Source organism: Centropristis striata, chromosome 9 (assembly GCF_030273125.1).
Source record: "Centropristis striata isolate RG_2023a ecotype Rhode Island chromosome 9, C.striata_1.0, whole genome shotgun sequence".
Lineage (NCBI taxonomy): Eukaryota > Metazoa > Chordata > Actinopteri > Perciformes > Serranidae > Centropristis > Centropristis striata.
Window position 1 is genome coordinate 35,948,658 of NC_081525.1, and position 21,271 is coordinate 35,969,928.

At 40.1% G+C, this 21,271-nt stretch overlaps 1 long non-coding RNA gene across 1 annotated transcript in view; it reads left to right on the top strand.

The window, feature by feature from the left end:
- Positions 1–21,271, top strand: part of LOC131977396 (uncharacterized) — a 77,757-nt gene that overhangs the window by 37,271 nt on the left and 19,215 nt on the right. The window contains exon 2 of the long non-coding RNA XR_009394887.1: positions 5,680–5,837. This is a non-coding gene — a long non-coding RNA (uncharacterized LOC131977396). The remainder of the gene's footprint in view (positions 1–5,679; positions 5,838–21,271) is intronic.

A 21,271-nucleotide genomic window follows, 5' to 3' on the forward strand; every position in this document is an offset into this window, starting at 1 on the left:
GCTTCTGAAGGATCTTTTTTGCAATTTGGCAGATTTTTTACTTTATAATCTTTCCTAATTATGTTGATCAAAAACATAACTCCTGTGTATGCCCTCATACCTAAATGACAGAATAGATAATTTGCCGATGACTCTCAAAACTACCTATATGACCATTCTATGTTATATTTAACATTGCCAAAGGGCTTCAGTTTTAACATGAACCAAATAGTTTAATGTTATATTTTAGTAGAGAAACTACTTTGATTAGGTGAAGGAATAAAACTGTAATATTGTTATGGGATGTGATATGATATGATGTCACATGATGCCATGTAACGTAAAAGCATCTCGTAACAATGTAAAAAACAACAACACTAATGTTAAAAACTGGACTTTGGACTTTGTCACTCTTTACACTCAACTCACTTTGTCTTTTGCGCCTGTCTTGCTAACAAGTGCTAACAAAAAACATAAATATGGGTCATAATAATAAGTTTATTAACTGTTGCAGTAATATTAACAATATGTCCACAAGAAGAGGTTGAAATGAACCCATGTGCCCTTTGACTTGTATTTGACTTGTTTTTCTACAACCAAAACCACCAAAGTAACAAGTGAAAAGTATTATGCAGGAGTTAGTTGTGCCACCACCTCTTCACTTCTCTCTGCCTTTGGCTCTTTCTGTAGGAAGCAAAGATTGGCAGTTTGCTGTAATGTACATGTAGAACCCAACATGATTGTCTTGAAATAGATGAAAGGGGCATCTCTGCCTTGAACTTTGAGTGGCTTCCATCTTTTTATCATCTCCCGTGTCTGTTCGCCCCTCCAGGCTACTCAGAGATGAGGAAGATGGCAGGGGAGACAAAGAGCCTGTACCTCCACCATCTCGCCTTCCCTTTGTAGCGCTCTCTCCATCACTGTTAGTCACACATGATTATGCCCTGTCGACTGCAGAGCAAGTGTTGCTATTTGCCTGTAATAGCATGACAATCAGTGTCAATCTGTGCTGGGCTCCAAATGTTGTTCACACCGCATGTCCTTTAACTATGTGTTTTACATATAGTTAGCATACACAGATGTTGCCTGGTCTCCACTCTGTTGATCTTGTTTATAGACCTATTCAGTGTATGAGAAGATGCGCTGTACAGTGCGTACATATACACTGTTAATAATGATCTAAATCTTCCATATAAATACCCACTCGGCACAATATCATAGCCTGCATCTAAAGGGTAAACAGTTGACTGTCTGCACTTGTCAAATCAGTTGTTTCATTGGTGAGTATTTTATTTTGAATTGTTTTCACGGGTCGATGCCAAAGATGAGAATGAGATGAGGGTGAAGAAAGAAAGGAGAGATGGTGGGGGTGAGGAGACAAGGGATCATCTCCCTTCAGTGTTTGTGCTTCACCTTTAATCTATGGAAATGTATGGAGCAGATGAAGTATAATTGTAAGGTGGACTTTGACCATTAAAATCTCTCAAGTGCTTGTTGCAGGAGGGGCCGGAGGGAGACTGTGCAGTAATCACTACGGGTTCACTCCGCTGATGATGGGGAGGGAATTAATTTACCCTGGAGAAAAACAAATTAAGGCTCTACTCAGCCCTGCGCGCCGTCACACAATAGCATATATAAATATTTTATCTTGGGCGATCCAGGTTAGCAAAGGTTTAGTACATCTCCATTTACACAAGGGCCCGCTCTCCAGGCTGTGGCCTCCGCTCCCCTTCTGGGCTCTCCTCCTGATGAGAGCCTGCTGTCCTCTCCCTCACCTCCCCGTCTTTCTCCTTCCACTTTCCTCGCCACCTCTCCGCCTTCCATCAGTGTCTCCCTCGCTCACGTACGGCATTTCTCTTCTCGCTCTCTCCGTCACTTTAACTCCCACTTTCTCTTGTCTGCTCTTTTCTTTACGCATACTCCATCTCCTCCAGTTGCCGAATACAAAAATCCAAATATCCATTCTAAAGACCAACTTGCATGGCTCCGATGTCTTAATCCCCTCAGACACAGACGTATCACTTGTTGACAGACAGTGTAGAGTACACCGTGAAAAACAGGATTCAGCTGACACAGTTGAAAATGTCACAGTGATTTATGGACCCGTGTGTAAATCAAGTTCAGGGCTGCAGTGTATTATAGAAACAACTTACTTTTCCTATTTAAAATGGAGCAACGACCCCGTTGGATGTTTTGGATTGCAATAAATTTGCCCCAGAAAAAATATGGGGCTTGTTATTTTAGCTTCCTTTTTCACTTGCTTTCCAGTCGGACAATAAAAAATAAGAGCGTGTCATACTATATTATAGGAAATTGAATAATATTGTAAAATAGCTTTCCACTGAATTGGACCTTAAAGACTGCAGCTTGTAAAGCAATACCCTCGATTATAGGTCCCTTGAATGCGTCCTCTAGACCACAGTTGGATAGGCACAGTATTTATCAAATTAACAATAATAACTGCTATGTTTACCTTAAAATAAAATACATTTTTGTTTATATATTTAGAAGTTAGTCCTTATGATAGACTGCTGACCTGTGCATGGTGTTCTCTGCCTCTTCCCCCAATGCATGCTGGGATATAGCGGGACATAAATGGATTGTTGGATGACAGTGCCTATGCATCACTGCAACACTGCATCACTTTCTCTGGTTTGACGGAGAAACTTGTACTTTCATTTCATAGATGGATAGATAATTATTAATTCCAGTGGGGGACTTTCACTGTTAGAGCAGCTTAGCAAAAAAAGACAAACACCGTGTGCAGAAAACTAAACTATAGAATACAATATACAATACCTAAATAAACGAGAGGACTATTACTATACATATATATGTAATGCTGTAAAGTGGACATAGTGCAAGAAGTGCAAATGCTATACTAACACTGTATGAGGGAAAATATTGGAAATATGACTTTTTCTTCTTTTTATGAATTTGGCAACTATAGTTACTATACCGCCTTGCACAAATTAAGATTTTACACATAATATATATGAAACTTATGACTTATTATGATGCATTTTCATAAAATAAACTGCTACTACTATTAAATTACTACTAAACAGTGTAAAAGTTAAAAATTAGCACCTCTACAAACTACAACAGTAAAATGCTATGTTCTCATAACAATCTTATGATGTAGTTTGTCAAAGTAATCGTTTTTTTTCGCTTACAGTCAAAGTTCTTTTTCTGTTTACTGTTGACTCAGTGCAGCCTATAATACACATTTAACTTAAGTAACATTTACAAAGCAGAACTTTCACTTTTAAATAGTTTTACTGTGTATTACTGCTTGTTTTACCTTAATACTAATACATCCTCCGCCACGCTCTATGACAACATCTGTTGGAGTTACACTGGTGTTGAAATGAACGTCGTGTGTGTTTTTGCGATGATGTCGTGTTGTTGTTGTTGTCAACAAAGTGAGGCAATTAGAGCCACAGCAAGCCAGTAATGACTGTGGTGCGGAGGGAGCGCGTGAGGGCAGGGCGACACCCGGTGTGAGAAACAGCACGCGCCCCTGTTCTGTATCCCGCCTCGCAGCAACGAGGCTCGTGCCCTAATGAGAGGGATTTAATGGATTTATAGCGCAGGATTCCTGTGTGTCCGCATGCTCTTGGCTCCGCCGACCAGAAACGTCTGTAATAATTGGTGAGCCGCCTCCACATTAACACGAAGCATACAGAGAGAGAGAGAAAAACTGCATCTCCTCTTGACTGCTTTCCCACGGCCATGAGGGAAACAGGTAGCCCAGGCCAACACAGATGCTGCACAGTTACAAGAGGATTGGTGGGGTAGTGTGAACATATGCGTGTTGATATGAAAGTTCATAATAAAGGTTATTCTCACATTCACTTTTTATTTTTTTGAACGCCATAGTAGTGTGAATGGTGGAAAAAAAGTCAGTATTTATGGTAGCAGGAACATTAGCATGCCATAAACAGGTGTATTATAAAGAGGAAGCCAATATCCTCTATTAATATTATTCTTAATAAATAGTCTGAAGATGGATTATTTTTTAACACGCTTTTTTTTGTGTATTTATTTTTATTGTTTTCATAACAGAAAAATATAAACAAATTATATATACAAATTAGAGATAGTTGGTGCAGCTACACAGAACAATACATGTTTTTTTTGACAGAGTTTTTGACATTACACAAACAAAACAAGGGTATAACATAAATGGCACAGCAGTTACATCATTTATGTGCATATTTTAACTGATAATACACAGTAAAATGGTCAGTTGTGTTTTAAATTGTTCTTGGATGTTTATATAGATACAGATTTAAAAAATAAAGACAGACAGAGCCTTGTGGAAAATGAATTTCCTTTTACTACAAACATTTATATTGGTGAATCTTGTTTGATTGCCAACTGAAGGCCACAGTCTCCTTTTTTCCTTTGCCACTTTACCTCAACTTAGAAAAAAGTATCCTGATATTAATTAGGCATAGACACATCAAATTTACGTTTCTTTTGTTAGAAATTATGCCCTTTCCCTTTTCCCCCATCTTTCCCCACAACCTATATTAAAAACCTGCATATGGGTATGTATCTTCTATTTATAATATAATTAATTTCTGTTTAATCTCATCTATCCCTGGCATGTAATTGCCTCTCATTCGCTGTTATATTATTATATAACCATATAGGTAAGGCCACACCTGTGATGGCAGTTTGTTTAAAACCTTAAAGAAACATGTTGCCTTTTTAATGATTTGGCCACTATAATAAAGGTTTTTTGTTTGATAGTTTTTCTTTCAATTTGGTGTGCCTGGATTGCCTTCTAGCCTGAACTTAATTTATTTCTGCCTATAAGTCTTTGGATTTAGAGGTACAATTCTTCTTTCCAACCTTTTAAGACTGAGCTACTCACCAGCTGTCACTGAGTCAGTGTCCTCTGCTTAGTTAATCGATAGGCCTAGTCTGCTAATTCATTGTTAATATGTCCATTGATCAAGAGTCCTTTGGGACCAGATAGAGAAACAGCACAGACACACACACACACACACACACACACACACACACACACACACACACACACACACACACACACACACACAAAGCCTAGTTTAACTAAATCCTTAAGTAACACGTCAAATAAATACCATCAAGTGAAATTGCTGTGCTGAGCCAAGCCATTATAACTGAATGAATAGATTAAAGCCTCATTAAAAAACTACATATCACTAAATATTATTGTCCAAGTCTGTTAGATTTATTGTAATTGTATTTTTGCAATATTGTGGTATTATTAAATACAATCAAAGTCATATAAAAGCTGTTAAAATCTATTTTGTCATTTTTTTACTTTTACATTTTTGTGTGAATGTCAAGTTGACATGAGCATAAAATGTGATTTTGTATTTCCACACGCATTCATAATAGATAACAAATATGCCAACATTTATTTCACATTTGAGCCAAACATCCTGTTCTCCTAGACCTCATCTGATTTTAATAAATCACGTAAAAATGAAAACACCGGTTACAAAACCATGAGCTTTTTATTGAGTTAACAAGTTAAATTCTCCTTTCCCTCCCATGCTCTAACCGCTCTCGGGCTGAGGAGAATTTCAGGACAAAAGAAACAGAAACAGTTAGTGTCTGCTTGTTTATTCCTGTGCTCGCTCTGTATTTATTCACTCCTGTCACTCATCTTTTTTTCTTCTTTTTTTTCCCCTCTCTCAGCCTCGCTCTCCCCTGCGGCTTTCTCTCACACACAGGCGGTGTGATGGCGCTGCAGCAGCAGAGAGAAAGATCTGGGTGACCATCTGAAACCAATTATGGCGGCGCTGCAGCCACCCAGAAACTCAGTGACGGATGGGGATCTTGTATTTATAGCTGGGGTAATTGGCAACACTCAGACACACATAACACTCGCGCACACACATGCAACACAAGGAAGTACAAAGAAATAGACACTTTAAAATGTACACACATAAGGCACAGTTTGTGTTTACACTCATGGATAGACATCTCACACACATAGACACGCATTGCACTGGCCTCACAGGCAGCAGGAAAAGGTGCACACTCCCTCAGTGCATGTCTGTCATGCAGTTATTGACTCAGCCAGTGTATGAATCAAAAACTTTTGTCATGGGAAGACAAATAAGGCTCAGGGATGGCCGGAGAGGCATGTTTGTGTTTTCCACGGTCTAATCAGAGCTGATGTTTACAGCCGATACTGCAGTCAGGACAGGGGTTGTACATCTCAGCTATCTGTCTCGGCCTGTCAGCGCGTCAAACCTGCATGTGAAAACATATACAAAACACATCTGCCTCTTGTTAGGCTCCATAAATGGCTGCCATGTGGTCTGCTGATAAATAGGCCAGTCTATTTATTGGAGCTCAACAAATTGGCTACAAACACTGACAAGGAATTGAAGAACTATAAATATTGCGACGTGATGAAATCTTTAAACGTGCTGCAGGTATTTTACGAGGGTGCCACTCCTTTTGCCTTTTTTATGTAGTTGGAGGTATTTCTTTTGACTGCTTTCTTCTTTCACACGCCGCCTTGTTAAATAGGTGGGGTGGACAATGGCACTCTCACACTGAGCAGGTCCAGGGCTGCTGAGTGTGTGTGTGGAAGGCTTGGCCGCACTAAAGCCGAGCAGATCCGCCACTTGAGAACGATAAAGAGCCCTGTTACACCCGAACTCTCAGAGAGACGTAACCAGAAATTCCTGAATGAATCGGCAACAGACGAGCCTTAAACCCCGTGTAATTACATATTTGGAGTTTATCAGGGTTTATGCGAAAATGCACAAGTTTCCCTTCCCTGGTGGTCCTTAAACACATCCATATGTTTCCATTTCTGCTCCTCCCTCTGCTCTCTCTCTCCCTTTCTCTCTCTCTCTCTCTCTCTCTCTTCCCCTTCTTTATCTTCCACCTCCTATTTTCCCTCCATGAAAAATGGCTGCAGCGCACAGATGGATGATATGACCCGTTGGAGTGGTGTTTTCCTATTGTTAAGTTGTTGTTGACTCTCTAGACTCACAGTGTGACAGATCCCGTTTGGTGTTTTGGAGTGTGTCAAGGCCATCAGCACCGGGCCAGAGCTCTTGGTGGAGCTGTGTGCAAACAGAGGAAGCCGCAGCCTGTCCACATCGCGCAGACTGGAACTCACACACAAATCTGGGGAGGCCTTCTTTCGTGTGTGGCCCAGTTTTTTCTTTTCTTTTCCTCCCCGTCTGCCTCCCTCTCTCTCTCTGCTTCTCCCTCTCTCTCTCTGCTTCTCCCTCCCTCTCTCTCTCTGCTTCTCCCTGCTTGAGAAAGCTGATCTGTTTTAAAACACGTGCTAAATATTACCATATTTACATTTTCCTGTTTCAAGAAGGCAGCAAAGGGGGAGTTGGTGTGGATTTTTCTTTTTTTTCAGTGGAAAGGTCTCGGTCCGGGGTTAGGCTCTGTTTGAAACTTTAAACCTTTTTCATGCTTATTTGTTTTATGATTCTGCAGGGCACGGTGTTTACACTAAGAGTGCAACATCTGGATTAGATAATTTGTTGGGAATTAACCGAGCCCGAATGCTTATCGACCTCATCTGATTACATCTGTTTGATGTTTGGTGCTTTGTTTTTTTCAGCTTTATTATTTTGCAGTCGGCTCACCGGTATTCAGTTCTTGCTGTACATTTTTGGTTGATGTGTTTTCAGACAAATGGAGGATTAACACTGTGGAGCATTAACCTTGGCCCTAATCACGGGCAGCAGCAGGCCCTCTGCACTGTCACATGCTGGCCTTTCCATAATGGCTTATTCCCAATTAAACCTCACTGTAAATGTTTGACTTTCCAGTGACGCAAGAGGCTGCTGGAGTGGACATGTCAGCAGCAATTGCTGCCATGGCTTTGCATTACATTAAAAGATACACTAACTGATCGAGCTCTTCTCATAGAAGAGAATTTCAACACATTTTTACATAAAATTTGTGCAACAATAAACAATGAAATATAACAAAAACCAAAGGAATTGGTGACTCATGTGGACTTTGAAGCAGCTGTCATAGCTAAGGAAGGATCTGTTAGTCACTGTTAGTACTTACATCCAGATTGTGGTTAAGTTTTATACTTAGAATTATACTCTCTCACTGCTTTTCTTACATTTTTCCCTCATTCATCGTGTCTCTCTCTCTCTCTCTCTCTCTCTCTCTCTCTCTCTCTCTCTCTCTCTCTCTCTCTCTCTCTCTCTCTCTCTCTCTCTCTCTCTCTCTCTCTCTCTCTCTCTCTCTCTCTCTCTCTCTCTCTCTCTCTCTCTCTCTCTCTTAATCACTGTCTTTCATGTATATTTTATTAGCTGCAACCAGCAGCTAGAGTACTTCACTCTGTCACACTGTTAGTGAGTTGGTTGTCCCAAGTAGTTCAACAAACTTGACACAGCCATTAGGACTGTTTGAGCCTAATTGCTCTGCCACTTTAAGTTTATTGGAGTTTTTTTTAGCATTGCATTGCTACACTAGAAATCTCCGGTCCCTCAATGAGTCCCTTAAGCACCAAACTTGTTGCATATTTTCATGTATTTAATGTTTTATTTGGGGTTAGAAAGCTTTCAACTTCATCTTCCTAATATCTCTGAAGGGGCAGAATGGGTAAATCTATCAGCATGACTGCTCTGATGCAACAGTCATGTTAAGCCAATACTGCCAAAGTGATGAAAAATCGTTACATTCAGTCATAGAAGTTGACAAAAGTACAATCAACAGATTAAAGGGACAGTTTGGATTTATTTTAGTGGGGTTGTATGAGGCACTTATCCATCATTAGTGTATTACCTACAGTAGATCGTGGTCACAGGCAGGAGTACTGACATTGAAGCTAATCGATGTACTGATGTAGACGGGCAGCAACAAAACACATTTTAACCAAAATAAATCAATATCTGTTTAAAACTTGGAACTGCCAGGATTCTACGACCCTCTACAAGCGCCACAGTAGTCTGCCAGACCACTCTATGTAATTTAATTGTTCATGTTCCCCCTCGCATTAATAATGCATTTGTTTGATTAAGTAACTCGGAATGATGGTAAATAAACAAAATGTCAGAGTATAATTTACAATGTTGAAATATACAAGGTCGCCCATAAAGTTGGAATATTTTTCTTTTCAGACACAACCCTCTTTTAAATGTGGTTTCATTTTCATTGTGATATGTTTGGAACAGATTCATTAATAAAGTTTTGATAAAGATGTGCACTTTATCTGTCAAGAACAAATCACATTGTCACAATCCTTTCATGGAAAGAGGAAAAAATATTTTATTCCAAGTTTATGAGCAACTATGTGCATACATGTATATATATTACCTGCATTTCTCTTGTTCAAATGTACAAATTTGCTGAAATACAACTTATTTGTAGCCTTCTATATTTAGGGTTTCAGGTCAATGATGTCGTACATATCATAAAATGCACTAAATATCTGCTGATTGCTGCATGTGAGAGACTCACTTTATTTCCCAGAAGCTAACCATTGTGTCATTCCAACCAGTGCTACAGTGTGATTGTTCAGAAGCTTTGTAATCCAGCATTGAACTATGGTGTCTTTTTGGATACTTTGTAGATTAAATCCATAATGATAAATCTAACACTGAATCTCTTATATTCATTTTTCCATGTTGAAAACTGGCGTTGTTGTTAGCCTTTGACTAGCTGTGTATGTTACCTTCAGATTGAGTCTGTTGACCAATCAGAGGTTGTGGTCCTGACTAGTCCAACAATCAGAGGCGTTATTACTGTTTGGCAGCTCTGCTCTCAGATGCATTGCACAATTATCCTGAATCTTAATTTCCCCGATCTATATTCTTAAAACAGCACCAACTGCAGTCTATTATGAGCGTAGTGTGTCATTTTAAGACCTTCTAGGATTCAGAAAACATCCACAACACACCTTAAGGTCATGGGCGGAAAGACTTGTAGGTTTTATTTAAACAAAAATATTTGCATTATTACAACCCAAACAGTGATAGAAGTTTTTTTCCATATCATCTACCCCCCTTTTTTTATTATGTGGTTAAGGATGTCTGTCGTGTTGATACTGCCTCATAAAAATGCAACACTTAGATAATGGCTCGGTAAATACTATTTCCCAACAGTAAGCTAATGGATACATGATAGCACATTTATCTCTGGCTCTTGTCCATGCTACTGACTATCTGACTAAAACATGTCCCCCCTGGACTCTATCGGGCTTTATCTCCATTCTACGATCCATTACAAAACAGTCCCCTGAGTGATCTGCCCTGTCCCCTCTAATCTGTCCGAGCCGCTGCGATTCCATCACTCCCTTCAAACCACACAGAAAGATTAGTCAGACTCTGCGTACAACAGATGTGTCCAACACTTGATTTGTGTGTGTTTTATTGACTCTGGCCATCTGTTAATACAGTTGCCGGTTCCTCCTCATGTGTTTGTTGATGCACACAGACAGGGGAGCTGAGTGCCAGAAGAAACATTCAGCCAAGGAGAGATGAGAAATAGAAAGACAGAGCAGATAGAGAATGGAGTTGGAGGGTAATATTTCATAAAAGGCTGCTGTTTTAAGTGTTAAACTGCGACCTGCTGTATTCCCGCAAATAGAACAGTGGGCAGTGATTCAGGATAGCACACAAGCAGAGTTAGTTGATGAATGTGTCTCAGATGTTCAGCGCTTTTGCAAAACAGTAAGAGCTTAAATTCTTTCACTAGGAGGAAAGTGAAAGATTGCTTTGGATATCTGAAATTCCTCATGGTACCATTCCTTAGATTCTCTCGCAACACTGAAGGAACAGTTGCTGTCAGCATTCCTTGGATTGTCCATTTGTGTGTGTATATCTCCTGCATGTATGTGCCTGTGCATGCTTATGTGCATTGCATGAATTTCTGGCCATGCAAAAGCTTGATAATGCCCGACAGTTGCAGTCGCTTGTGTTGGCTTGTTGTTTTCTTGGACATTCCATCCAACTCCTTGTCTTCCTCCTTTTCTGTGTCACTCCTCCTCACAGCCTCCACTCCCATGGTGTCTTTTCCCCTCTCCTCCTGTCTCACATAACATTTGTACGAATGCCTTGGAAGCCACAGAGCTTATGAAAACTTTTGCCTCACATTAATTATCCCCTGTCTTACTAAAATGCCTGAAAGGTGAGATAGATTACATCTTAAAGCTTAACCTACTCACTCAGCAAGAATTACATCATTTAGTCATCACAAACGCAGATAATATTTTCACTGTGAACTGTTTCATCTGTCCTCTTCTCGCTGCCGTCATTTCTCCCACCCATCTCCTGTGAAACTGCTCACTGAATGGAAAGTTAAGAGCAGCCTGCATTTGCAGAAGTAATATTGCTTCTCTCTGCCGTGTCATGATGATGTGATTTCTTGACTCAGGCGTCACTCGGCCAGTTGAAACCCCAGAACTCCATGTGAACCTGCTGAAAGGGAGGTGGCGTCCGGCCTGGGTAAACACTGTGTGAGGGGGAGCCAGTGAGACAGCCTGTTGGTCCTAAATGTTGAGGAAAAATGTCCAATAACTGGTCCTGTGGGGGAGCGAGCAGGGCCAAGGCTAACCCTTACACAGGCTCGCTGGGAGCAGGCGTAGCAGTGAAGTTGGTTTGCAGCAGCTCTGAGGGACGTATAGGTAACGGATAGGATTTGAACCTGGGTCTTGCAAAAAGGAAATTATTTTTCAGGGGGCAGTATCCCCTTCAGAGGCAGCAAAGTTTAATTCACTTCTAAGTTAACCTACCAAGTAGATTTTTCCTAATAATAAAATCTGAAAATTACCATTAAATTGCGGCAATAACCTGTAAGGAAGTGATTTGGGATTAAGTGTACGTTATCATTTAAAGGAACACTCCACCGTTTTTTCATATTAAAACATGTTATTCGGGTAAGTAAGACGAGTTGATACAGACCTCTTACGTCTCAATGCGTGCACTCAATCGCCCTGGCGCGCGGAGCTACTTGGCTAGCACTTAGCTTAGCCCAGTTCATTCATTATGGTCCAAACAGATGGACAGTTAGAAGCGACCAAACTCCTCCACGTTTTCCCTATTTAAATACAGCTACACGAGTAGTTAAACGACCAAGTATGGCGACACAAAATAAAATGTGGCGCTTTTCGAAGCGGATAAAAAGGATCATCACTCCTGACGGAAGTGAGAGGGAGCGGAAGTGATGATATTACTGCGCCGAGTCGAAGTGCTCCCAAGTGCTATTCCGCCATACATTATAGTTATCCTTTTTATTCGCTTCGAAAAGCGCCACGTTTTATTTTGTGTCGCCATACTTGGTCGTTTAACTACTCGTGTAGCTGTATTTAAATAGGGAAAACGTGGAGGAGTTTGGTCGCTTCTAACTGTCCATCTGTTTGGGCCGTAATGAATGAACTGGGCTAAGCTAAGTGCTAGCCAAGTGGCTCCGCGCGCCAGGGCGATTGAGTGCACGCATTGAGACGCAAGAGGTCTGTATCAACTCGTCTTACTTACCCGAATAACATGTTTTAATATGAAAAAACGGTGGAGTGTTCCTTTAATGAATTGGCGTTTTAAATGACATGTTAAACTGAGAGCAAATTGACCCAAACTCTACAAGGGAGACATTTAATCTTTACATGGACATGCACTGCTACTTATGTATCCGCCCTTCGTCCTGTACATTCACCCCTGTGAAGAGGTATGGATATCGCCCTTCATGCTTTTTCCCCTCATTGACTCTCAGTTCCCCCTTCAACTCTGACCGCTGAAGGTTTAAGCACAGTCCAGGCAAGCAGCAGGGGTCCGAGGGAGGAAAAAAAATCACACACAGAGAGAACACTGTATTCAGCACAGAGCGGGAGGTGTTAGCAGTAGTTGTGTCTGTGAGGGATATCATAGTCAGACTTGGGTCAAATATTCAGATATTATTATTATTGCATATTTTAACAAGCATGGAGTGTCAGGTGGGCTGGTCAGAATAACTCAGATGATATCAGGAAGATACTTAATTGACTTTCACAGACTTCACTATATTTGTCTAAACTTGTTGGCACTGTCTGAAGTGGTAACCTCCACCCACACAGCACTGCAGGATTAAACCATATATCCTTGTAGACAGGTATATCAAATCCAAGTTAGGGAGTCACTTTGTGTTAAAAAGTGGCATGGCGGTAAAATCATTTTTTAAGCAGTGTGCAAGAGATGTTTTTTGCCAATGTAATGGGGAGATCAATATCAGGTCAGAGTAGATAAATAGGGTGTCTCGTGGAAAAAAATGCATTACTGCACATCTAAAGGCAACATTGTCGACATTGTGAAGAGTCTCAGCATTAAACATACAATAATGTCACATGCTCAATTAACCATCATCCAGCTGCAACCATTTTTGATCATTTTACAATCAGTAGCCCCTGGAAAAAAAATTTAACAATTCTTTTTAGCTTATTTTACCTGGACAATGCACATTTTTTCTTCTATATTTATTTTGCATTGTATATTTTCTTATTGAGCAAATAAATCCAATTTGTTATTAAACATTTCTTGGTGCAGGTTATTTATTTATTTTTTTAGAACATTTTTAACAAGTTATGCTTTTCAGAAGTGGTGACAACTTCAAAAAGTGATGGTCACATGTGTCCTGGTTACTGGGCGATATGGACCAAAAGTCTTATCCCGATATATTGAATATCGATAAACGATACATATGCTGATATTTTTATCGCAAAGTGAGAGCAAATGTTAAGTCAAAGTTAAAGCCAAATATGTCATGTCACAAGTACTTTTATTAAAACTGTAAAATAACAGGATTACCTTTTTTTCAAATCAAAGCTCCATAAAGTGCACATTTAAATAAAAAAAATATCTTAAATAAAAATAGCCTATGAAATAAAAAAGGCCAATCCTTTTTCCGAAATAAATATATTTATATGAGAAAAGAATAACAAACATTACAAAAGAACTAAATATAACAATTTTTTTAACTATATCAATATATGCAATATGGTCTAATTCCATATCACATTTAAAAATATTTCGATATATCGCCCAGCCATAATCCTGGTGTCCCCATTCTAATGCTAATTATGAATTAAAGCAGTATTTATTTTTATCCATCTGTTGCAACTTGCGCAGTGATACCTAATTCACTTATTTAAAGATTGAGCAAGTCATTTTTGCGTCATAGTTAACAAAACATCATTTAAAGGTTAAAGGATGCATGTTTTATTTTCTGAGAGCTGTTACTAGGCAATGACGGCACGTTTCAATAAACTGAAGTCATCCACTCTCCCCACATTGGCCATCGTTCTTCTTTGTTAGTGTGTTTTTTAGGAAATAAAACCCTTTTGAACCGGTTCAGCCCTGTGGCCACTTGCTCCACATCCCACCCCACAGCTACCTCACAACCTCCGGGAAGCAGTTAATGCTTTAATTGGCACTTAATTAGTTAATTGACCCCAGCGTTGTTGGGAAGGGGGGAGGTGTTACAGGGTGACGGGGGCTTGGGGGTGGGGAGGCGCAGGTGAGGGTGGAGAGGATTGGCCCAAGGTGCTTCCTGTGTCACATCACCAGTGGAGGTACCCATCAACCCCTTTGAACCGGGACACAAACACTGGAAACACTTTCATCGGGCCGATGTGTCATCACAGCCGGCTCCCATGTATATGTATGGGACTGTCTGAAAATATACAAAGTCCAATTTGCCCGGACAGGCCAACCTCAGGATAATGAATCACATGTGATGTGTATCTGATATGCAGCCTGAGTCATCACCAGATGTTTCAACAGGATTACTTCCAGTTCTGGAGAAGAACAGTGGACTTTCAAAGAGAAACCAACAACGCTCCATCAAGAATGACAAAGGAAAGAAGTCAACAAACATTTGCCGCAACAACGAGTAAAACATAAGAGTTTATAAAAATTCTGTACTGGAATGCTCTGAGTGCCTCTGGAAGGCAGACCAAAGTGTTTCTTATGTCTATAATTGGGGGTACACATGCCAAATGAGAGGAGTTTTGAGGTCAAGTACAGAAGAGGAAGTAAGTCGGGCACCAGGCCTTTAGATAAAAGCTTACAGGTGGAACTAAGTACAGTCCTACATATGTAAGCAAGCTGTGGTGCTTGTTTGTTCTGGTGTCTGTTTGTATGTGGAAAATGCAGCTCCCAGCGCATAATGTGTTTGCTCAGTCGAAGCATAGCATGTACTCTGGATAACATTCCCTGTCTCTTTCACTTGGCAAAAACACATATGAACCTGTGTGAATTTGTGAACCCGTGTGCAAACCTCAGGACACAAACAGAGGAATACACGCACAAAGGCTTGTTTTTTCTCATATGCAAAAAATAATTGACGTTTCTTGCAACTTATTTCAGGTGCTTGCTGTTTCCTGATCAATTAATAATAGTTTTCTGCGACTTGTGGGGCAGCTTGATCTGTGTGTGGGTTCCTGAATTTGCCCCTGTGTTTGCACCCATGTGTGTGCATCAGAGAGGGACTCCCAGCAGGCAGTGTTGTTGTAGGTGAGGGTGAGGAGCCCCCTGATGGGCAGCTGTGGCAGAGAGGCCAGCTTTGATCAAAGGCCCAAGAAGAGGAGGAGGAGGAGGAGGAGGAGGAGGAGGAGGAGGGAGGGGAGAGCAGCAGGCCTTCCAGAAGAGAAGAGGTGAAGCTGGGCTGCAGAATGGGGGACCAGGGATGACGGCGTCCTTAAGCACATGGGGGGACCCTCCCATCAACCAAGGAAAAACACCTGCTTCTCTGCCTCCACCACACAGGAATATACTTTTCAGCAGCTGTAATATTGTAACTCGTAGGAAAGAGTGCCAAAAGTCTACTAAAAGTCAGTTTTCTTTCTGAATTAATTTCCCTTTGTAACATTTGGAGCACGGCAGATAGCATGCCAAATCTGACTCCATTTCTGCATCACATTTCCTCCTCTGGTGAGATGAAAAAAGGGGGATGCATGCTGCTGAGTTTTTCCAAAATAATTGAATAATGTATTTATTCAATAGGCTCTGGGCAGCATATTGATTGTCGACAGATTGAGTTACGCAGGGAATCTGTGGGAAGTCTCGCAAAAGGAGACGACCTAACCAAGGGCATGTGTGCAAGGAGCCGTGTGGCCAGACAAATGTATTCAGACGGAATTCATGTCGCTTAGGTCATTCTGGCTGCACATTTGCCTTGAGGGAGACGCATTTAATTTAGGCCCTCAGTTCTTCCAAATTAGATGCTTTTTATTCTGACCTCTTGCTTCATTTTGCTTCTCTGGGCTTCCTGATCCTTTTAGCTGGGGATAGCTGGGGATATATATATATATATATATATAAGTAATAATTACAACATTAAAGGCACATTTTTAACTAATAAGTATGTCCCTGAAATTAAAGGAGACACTGTCTAGCACTGCTGTGAATTTGAATATTTCATTGTTATGAATATTGCCATATACAGGTATTGGTGTTTAGGCTACAGAAACGTTTGCCACTCTGGAAATCCTGCCAAGCTCAGTGGCTGAGAAATTATATTTTAAATTGAAATAAACTCATAAAAGTAGTGTTTGAAACACGAGGTCATGCAGTGTTGAAATAAGCCAGCTTTCTCTGCCAAGCACAACTACAAACATCCCTCAAAATCCAGGCTTCATTGGGCTTGACGCACTCTGAGAGAAAATGTAATTTGACAAAATAAATGAATACCAGTTCACCACTTCAGCGGACCTCAGCTGCTGTCATGTAGCTCATTCTCTAAGGAAACATTTTTGAAAAAGTGTTGGCTATAAGGTGCTTTTGTCTCTCTTTTTAAAAAATACAACTACAATAATAACCATAATGGTGATTATTATAATAATATAATGAATAAATAATATAAAATAATACATAAAGAACTAAAATGTTTAAATGTATAATTGTATTGATAATCCAATATGTGGTCATTCTAATTATTTCTATCGTTATTATATAATAAACTTTACATTATTATTGTTTTATATTTTAGCTGTACTTTAAGCAAGCATATGTGGTTTATTATAGCACCATATTTTTTTTTGCCTCATAATTGATTTAATAATAAATGTATTTAGATAAATGAACAATCTGTTTAATTAATCGACCATTTAGAACTGAATGTTATTATTCAAATAAATGATCTTAATGATTTTTTTCTTCTTTTTAGTCTCCAAGAATTATGTAATGTATGATGTGATGTGGCCCAGGAGCTGCTCTATGAATCACAGCGTCAGTGACTGTATGGAAATGGAGAACATGTGTTTCAGCTTTGACTCTCATGCCGGTGTGCGCTTGGTACAATGATGGAGAATTATTTTCTTAACCCCTTCATTCACCTACATAATGTTGTTTTTTGCTGTATTACAATGAAAGGCGTTTAAATGAGGATAAAGACGGATTAGGGCAGAATAAAAAGAAAGAAAGAAAGAAAAAGAAATCCGGCTTCTGCTGGACCTTGAAACTGGCAGATGAGCCTTTGTTGGCAGGAGAAATACTGAAGTTATGACAAATGAGTGGGGGTCGCTGGTGTGTGCAGCAGACAGTTAAAGGCTTACACTCACTTGCGTTTCATTAGTGTATCACTGCACTGTGCGCTTCCACCATGGCTCAGATAGGGAAGCTGTAATTGTCAATGATTTGGCCCTAAACTTTCCTATCATACTCCCTTTTGGCTCAGAGTTAAAGTGTTGCAGAACCAAGCATTTTTAAGGGTTGCACCTAACTATTATTTCCCAGTATCGATCAATCTGTCGATTATTTTCTCATTATTATTATTATTAATTGGCCTATAAAATGTCAAAAATAATGAAAAATGTCCATCCTACTAGTTCCTAGGTGATGTATTTAAATTCCTAGTTCCGTCTGTCCAGACCTCAAAGATTTTCTAATATGATATAAAACAGAAAAAGCAGGAAGTCTCAAAATAAAATAAAATAAAAATATATCCTACTTAAACGACTACTGATTATTAAAAAAAAAAAAAACATTTTTCATTCAATCTACTAATCATCTAGCTGAGTAATTATTGCAGCTCTACTCATTTTTCCACAAAAGTGTTTATAGGCTATTAATAAAAACAAATCAATCTACCTTTGCAACGATTTGGATATTAAAAAAAAAAAAAAAAAGTTTGACAATGACTGCGTGAGTTAGCGGCTTGTTGGGATGCAGGATACATTCGCATGGTTCTTCTTCATTGATGCTAAAACGGACGTTGACTTCCGTTATAATTATGGCCGTGTTGATCTCCATAGAGGAAGAATGACGAGCTGCTGCTGTGCATGCGATGGGAAGCGCCGGGCCCTGTGCAGGGCTGTTTAGTGTGGTTTCAGAGGAGGACCGACGCCATATGCGCTCCCTGTCCTGCATGATGCATGTGCGCCTTGTGGGGTACACTAAAAAAGAAAAACAACAATTAGACATGAATGTGTGTGTCCAAACAAACGAATCAAAGGCCCCGTTGTGTTTGTGGGAAGATGACTGGTGGGGGAGAGATCTCCCCCCTTCTCTCTTTCTCTCTGGGCTGACCTCGCGTTTGAGTCCTGCGGTGTGAGGCCGAGACACACAGATGGGCTGCAGTCTTCTCTTTCTGTCGCTCCTCTCACTCTTTCATTATCTGTCTTTTACTCCCACTTCAATTCATATCAATTCAGCTCACTTTAATTCAGCTCAATTCAGGAGCTTATTTTCTGCTTCAGATGCAGGTGTGAATTATAAAGGAATGAAATAAAAATGTCTATCCACCTAGAATTAAAAACAAAACATTTTTTAAGTGCATAAAAGCATCTTGCTGTCTGTCTGCCTGCATCCCACAACAAACAAACAGTCCACGCCTGTCCCAGACAAGCAAAAATACAGTGTTGTTATGGTTTCCCTGCAGACACGTGAGGATGTGGTCGCGCTCCATCAAATATAATAACAGGACCAAACAGCTGTCATGCTTAGGTCATAATGTCCAAAAACAATATGACGCGTGATGATTTACTTTGCACAGTGCCCATGTTTGAAAATGGAAATTTTTGCAAGAATAAAAAAATAAACAAGAACGATGACATGATAGAATTAAAGGAAAATAAATCAATTTTAGAGATTTGATCTCCCGCATATGAAAAATAGAATTTTACAAAAAAACTGACAGCTTTGACACGGTCGCTGATTTTATTCAAAAGCAGTAAACAGGCTTTTTTTTTTTTTTTTACAAACTCGCTATGTCAATGTGTGAAGTGTGAGCAGCCTGTGTGGCCTGCAGCGGTGCAAACCTCTGCACCAAACATGTCTGAGCCTCAGCCGCGACACTTTCTGTCCCTCTCCACCTCCCAGGCTGCTCGGAGATGATATAAAGCTCCAGAAGTGCATCGGGTCTGAAAAAGACCGGCGGGGCCAACAAAAGCGGTGGAGGCCGTGGTGGGGCCCCGGCCGCGCGGGCTCTGTGTTTGCAAGCCTCCGGTGGTTGAGACGAGGCGGCGCATGCGTGGCTGCTCGGGGGGCTCCCACTGCATTAGGCAGTAATAGGTTTGGGATGACTTAAACGATTTGTTGACTGGGACAATAAATCTGTTGTGTGTTTCTTGGCATGCTGAGGGGAGGATTACAAGTTGTCACACAAAGGAATGCAAATTGCAAGCCAAACTCTCCGAGAGGCCTGTGGAGTAGCCAGCTATTTAGAGCATTTGTGCGGATCTGTGCTTCTCTCACACTATTTTATGTTTCTCTATTAGTCCTAATAACTGTGAAGGGCCTGAGAGTAGCCACTGTATTCATCCCAAATCAATGGCTTTCCCGCACCAGGCCCTATAGACCTCCACATTTGCATTCTATCGAGTGAGATGACCAGCAGGACAATTGGCGTTAAGTCTCTTTCAGGCGGCCAAATGGAAATCTTGAATCCTAAATGGCATTTTCCCTCGGCCCCCTTTTTCTAAAATCCGCTCTCCATATTATGATTATTTTCGGCACATAGTTTCTCACTGGTTGTAGAAGCCAAAGGTGAGATTTAATTACATTTATTGATGTAGCTGTATATAATATGGCCTACATCTTATCCCTTTTAAATCCCTACATGCTTTTTTGTTGGTTAATATTTTGTAATATTTTTTTATAATTTATAGACTTATTTATTGAGCTTTTTTTTCACTTTGGGTTCCTTGTGCACCGTTTAATTATTTCACTGGAGCTGAGTTTGCAGTTCTCTCTGCAGAGAAGAGGAGCGTGTCTTCATGCATACCTCCTCCTAGCGACCGCAGGAGGAGGTGCAGGCACAGCATCCTTCAAAAATTAAAGCCCCATCATCAGGTCGGGCCCGGTTTGAATGAATGAACAGCAGCAGGATTATTCTCTGCGATGTGTTTACAAGACAACACCGGACTATTACAGGTCTATTTTGTCTAGATGTCCCTCCGCTTGAACCGACCTGCGGTCTGCGCGCCAACTTTCTGTCAGGCAGCAGATGCCTGAGGCCGGCTGGACGAAACCGCAGGACACGGATCAACACGGAGATAGCGGAATTATTCCTCTCAAATCTCAGCAGTGGTCGCTCTGACCTGCCGCTACTCGAGCTGAGAGAAATTACACCCGGCAGAAGCTGCAGGATCCAGTTACTGCACCGTATCACAAACTCCTACTCAGTCTGTGAAATCCGCCATAAAACGACCCCCGCTAATCTGATTTACATGTTTGACTTTTAAGCGTTATTTCAGGTAGGCCTGTTGCGATGCATTGTCAATACTAAAACCCAGTCCATCCGCATTGACCTGATTCATAATTTATACCTTCATTTCTGCAGCAGTGATTTAGCCTAAGTTTAAAAAAAATAATAATAATAATAATAATATCAATTAGCCTCTAGGACGGTAATAATTATAGCCTAAAGGCAGTGGTAAAATAAGTTCTGAGATCTTTTACTGAAGTAACACAATAATATTGAAGGTCCTTCATTCAATATCCTACCTAAATAAAAGTACATACATTATGTAAAAAATAAAAAAAATCAACTTAGGAAAAGTATGTCAACATTAAGATTATCTTAATGATTTAGATGTACTTTTGGATTGTCTAATCTATAACAAAAATAATAATATAAAAAAAAAAACAATTATTTTAGATATAGAATATTGTAATAAAGAAAAGTAATTCTAACTGGGTAAATAAATGTAATGGAGTAAAAAGTATTTAGTAGTAAAAGTTTTCCATCTTAAATATTGTGGTGTATAAGTACAAAGTAGCATAAAATGGAAATACTCAAGTAAAGTACATGTAGCTCAAAATTGTATGTAAGGAGGCCAGCAGTACTTGAGGAAATGGACTTTCCACCACTGGCTAAAGGCAAC